General features: G+C 53.4%; 1 long non-coding RNA gene across 1 annotated transcript; it reads left to right on the top strand.

Moving 5' to 3' along the window:
• Positions 1–845: 845 nt before the first annotated feature.
• LOC139440132 (uncharacterized) lies at positions 846–3,019 on the top strand. Its single transcript, XR_011650191.1, has 2 exons — positions 846–1,086; positions 2,702–3,019. It is a non-coding gene; the product is annotated as an uncharacterized lncRNA (long non-coding RNA).
• The last annotated feature ends 1,359 nt before the right edge of the window (positions 3,020–4,378 follow it).

Below are 4,378 nucleotides of genomic sequence, written 5' to 3'. Positions count from 1 at the left end.
CTGAACATTTTGCAGTTTTCTTTAGATAGATCTTATTTCTTGTTTAGTTCTAAATACTTTATTATTTTTAATGTCATGTTGAGTGAAATGTTTTCCCATCATTTTCTAATGTGCTATTGCTTATAGGAAAGAAATCTAGAAGATTTTCCATATTCACTGTATACAACTACATTTATTGTCGTGGGATTTATAATTGTAACATAAACGTAGAGGTGTAAATAACTAAAGTCTCATATAGAGGAATGGTTAGTAAATATATTTGACATGGTTCCCTATAGAATATCATGCAATACTTCCAATTTATAAGTATGAAGACTATAGCAACAGAGGTGTCATATTTAAATAAAACGAAGATGAAAGCAGAACGTAAAATTGTATGTATGCTAGGCTCTGAAGATTAGGTGGATAGAATATTGAACGGAAAGGCAGTTTCATTAGGATGGTGGCACTTATATACCTTTCTGCATTGAATATTTCTTACCCTGTGCATGTATTCCTTTTTCATCAAAGAAAAAATGAAGTTATTCAGGGCAATGCCAGTGCTTCTGTAGAACTTTTCCCCCCCACAAATTCAGCAGTTCCATCTCCGCCCTTGGAAAACCAAGTCATTGTTCCTTTGTTTCTGAGTTTTAGCATTATAATATACTTTTAACCATAACCATATTGCAGAATATTGGGGAAAATGGAGACAAAATCTACCCATAATACCCCCCTCCTAACACAACCAGAATTGTGGCGTATTTATTTTCAGTGTTTTATATGCATAGTTTACATAACTGATCTCAGGGTACATGTTTTTGTAACTTGATTTCTTTAATTAGGTCTCATAGTCATTCCTTCTCAGTGGGCAGTAAAATGCCACCAAGTTGGAAAACATCAACTCATTCCTCTATGGAATATTCAGATTGATTCCAGTTTTGTTTTGTTTTTTTCCTTTCTTCTTTTTTTCTGTTAAAAGAAATACTACAGGGAGCAGAAGTGGCTCAAGCAGTTGGGTGCCCACCTCCCACATGGGAGGTCCTGGGTTCAGCTCCGGTGCCTCCTAAAGAAGAAAAGGAGACAAGAAGCAGACAGCAGGAGCAACAAGTGAGTGGAAACAACAGACAGATGAGGGAGCCATCTTGGGGGAGGGGAGAAATAGCGCAAAAAAACACATTTATTTGTTCCTAAGCCTTTCTGTGCTGGAGATTATTCCTTTAGGACAGGTTCCCAGAAGTCAGGTGAATGGGTCAAAGGGCATGTGCCGATCTAACGAACGTCTCTTTCTACGTTGGTCCAACCACCTACCGTTCGCTGGAAGGACAAACGGCTCTGTTAAAAGAAAGCCCCCGCTTTAATTCCACCCCAGTTGCATGTATGGGTCTGTTCAAAACAAAGCTAACTCACTGAGCTAAACTGCTGGGGCAGAGTCTCCTTCAGTCATGGTCCTCAAAAGAAATGCAACAATCTTTCGTATGGACTCGTGTTTCAGCAAAGCCAGTGGTGGCTGACGGCTTGTGAGCCTGAGAAGCACCTGCTTTGCCTAGCAAGGAGCAAGCCCACAGGCCTTCCCCAAACTCCAGGCTCCAGCCTGCATTCCACGACTCAGGTCATGGGGTGCTTCCATCTCCCTTTGCCTCAAAGTGTCCCCACTCTACAGATGAGGAAACTGAGGCTCAAATGAGTGAAGGGACTTGTCTGATGTCACACACGTACTGGGTAGCAAAGACAAAATGCATTCCAGAGCCTCCAGCCCCAGGCCCCCGCTCTGCCCAGGGTTCCAGCTCGTGCGCTTGCTGGGTTGGATACATTTGCTCACAATCACCAAGCACGAACCTTGCCGGGTCCTGTGCTGCGGGCTGGAGACCTGCGGTCAGCAGGCCCGGCTTCCTTGGGGGCACAAGGGGCTGGGGGACAGACTCCTAAGCCAGCCCCATTGGCACCACGGAGATCCTCGGAGCACCTGAGCCTGCAGGGAGCAGCTGCAGAGGGGGAGGAGGAGCCCGGCAGGAGGGCAAGGAAGAAGGAGGAGGCGGCAGGAGGGAGCCCGGGCCTGTCCTCATCTCCTGGTCTCCTGGATGGAGACTGCGGGAAACAAGCCACTGAGAACACGGCCAGGGCTCAGGTGTGCAGAGCACCAAGGCGCAGCGGGGAAGCCACGCCCACCTGCCTCACCTGGCCGCGCCTCCTGGTGGTGACCAGTGAGCTTGCTGGCGGAGGTGGAGAGGAGGAGGAGGGGAGGTGATGGTGGGGAGGACCGCTCCGGGGGACCTACTGAGCTGGGGACAGTGGGTAGACAGGGCTCGCCTGCACAGGTGGGCCCGGAAAGGCAGGTGAGGCAGAAAGAAGGCCAAGGTTCAGGGAGCAGCGGCGCTCCTTCAGGTGCCCTGGAGACCCCAGCCCCGTGTTAAATATGCACCAGCCTGTCCTTCTGGGGCCCTGAGCAAGGCCAGGCCCGGGCCAGGTGCCGGCTCACCCTTAGCTCTCTGTGCCCTCCCCTGAGCCTGCGAGCGGGAACCTGTGCCATCCCGCTGCAGGAGGCCCGGGGCTCCAAGGTCTCTGCGGGCACTCGTCTGCCTGCACCCAGGCGCGGGCTGGCCCAGGCTTGGCCTCTTGGGCAAGGATGGCGCTGGCCTGTTCCCGGCGCTTTCTGCTTGGGCTTGCTCCATGCCGCCCACCATCTGGCTTGGCCGTGTCTGACCCCTGCCTCTCCTTGCCCCAGTGAAGGCTTGCACGCACCAATAAATGCCGGCACCGAGCCTCTGGGCTGTCGGAGGGCTGGATGGTGCGGCCGTGGCCTTGGCACTGCCCCGCCGTGGCGTTGCGCACGATCAGCCCAGCCAGCCCCACGCCTGCGCCCGCCTGGGAACTTGCTGCCTCGCCGCCATCCGCAGGGTGACGTCCACGGCCGCAGACTGGCACGGGCACCCCGGGGATGCTCTCCCCTCTGTTTTCCTCCATCTCATCTTTGAATACCCAGCAAATGGTTCCTTCATTCATTCCTGCTCAATCACTCAATAAATATTTCACTGAGCACCTACGATGTGCTAGCTACTTGGTGAGTTAGGAATTTGTCCCATTTTGAACCAGACAGACAGAGTCTGCCTTCGTGGAGCTTACAGCCTGGGGGACGAGACGTTCTCAAGTTTCTGCTCAGGCCTCCCTTTGCCTGCGGCTGCCCTTCCCTCCCTTGGAAGGCCTTTCCAGTCCTATCAAGTTCATTCTCGCCCTTCAAAAGTACCCCAAGGCTCTCCGACCCACGCAGGAGCGGTGTGAGGTGGGCACGGGACCTCAGCAGCCCCCTCCCCAGTCACAACAGAGGCGCCGAGATCTGGGGCGCAGAGTCTGATAGAGGAGGGTGGGTCTCGCCACAGAGCCCGTTCCTGCTTTATCCTTGTTCTTAGTTTCAATCCTCATATAAAATTTGCAGTGTTTGTTTCGAAACAGAAAGTCCATCTGCGCTTTGGATTTCACAATTTACAAGGCTGACTGCTTTTACGACCGTGTTGTTTGTGCGCTCATGATTCAGACCACCAAAGCCTTTAACTCTCCCTGGGATTTGGGGGTTCAGTATGACATGCACCAGCGGGCGGATGTGGGGCCAGGCCAGGGAGGGGCACGTCAGGGCGCGTCCTCTCCTCGCAGCCCTCGTCTGGGCTTCCAGGCCTCTCCCGCCCCGTGGTCTCGGCACCCACCAGTCTGCTCTTGCGCTGCCTTTTGCCCATCTGCAAATGGTGGGGTTGCCCCTGGTTCATCTCAGGGACCCCCAGCTCGGGGCTTGCCCCAGCAAAAGGGCACATCTGTCTTGTGTCGACCAACATTTAGTGACCCGTGTGAGCTTGGAGAATGAACAGAAGAGTCCAGTGCGTGAATTTATCCAATCAGGTCACCCCAGGATCCCTGGGCCATGTGTCCCTCCACAAGTAGCACAGAGCCCCTGCGGCCTCTGGATTCATACCCAGGAGCCAGGAAGCCCGCAGGCGGGCCGGAATCTGCGGTGCAGGTGCAGACGGCGCGGCCCCGGCTCCTCACCCAACTACGTGAGGTGGGCGCGTCGTGTCCACTTTACAGATGGAGAAGCCAGGGTTGAGAAGGGTCAAGTGGCTCTCCAGATGCCATGCGGCCAGAGGAAGGCAGGGTCTGGCGCTTCCCCAGCGTCCCAGGTTCCGAGTTCGAAGTTCCATCTATGAAAGCACCCGAGTATGTATCAGACTCTCAGCACTGATCAGCGTGGTCAGTTGTCCCCAGCTGTTTTAAGAGCCTTGATGAGGAAGAAGACTGGCGCAGGACAAGGTGAGGGAACTCTCCAGCGGAGCAAGGAATCACCTGGAGAGACCCAGAACGGGGCGAAGGGCCGGCAGAGTTCCATTTATAAGAACCCGGGACAGCATCTTGCAAG

This window comes from Dasypus novemcinctus, chromosome 12 (genome assembly GCF_030445035.2).
Source record: "Dasypus novemcinctus isolate mDasNov1 chromosome 12, mDasNov1.1.hap2, whole genome shotgun sequence".
NCBI lineage: Eukaryota > Metazoa > Chordata > Mammalia > Cingulata > Dasypodidae > Dasypus > Dasypus novemcinctus.
Note: the sequence above shows the minus strand (reverse complement) of the source record. Positions and strands in the feature narration are given on the sequence as shown.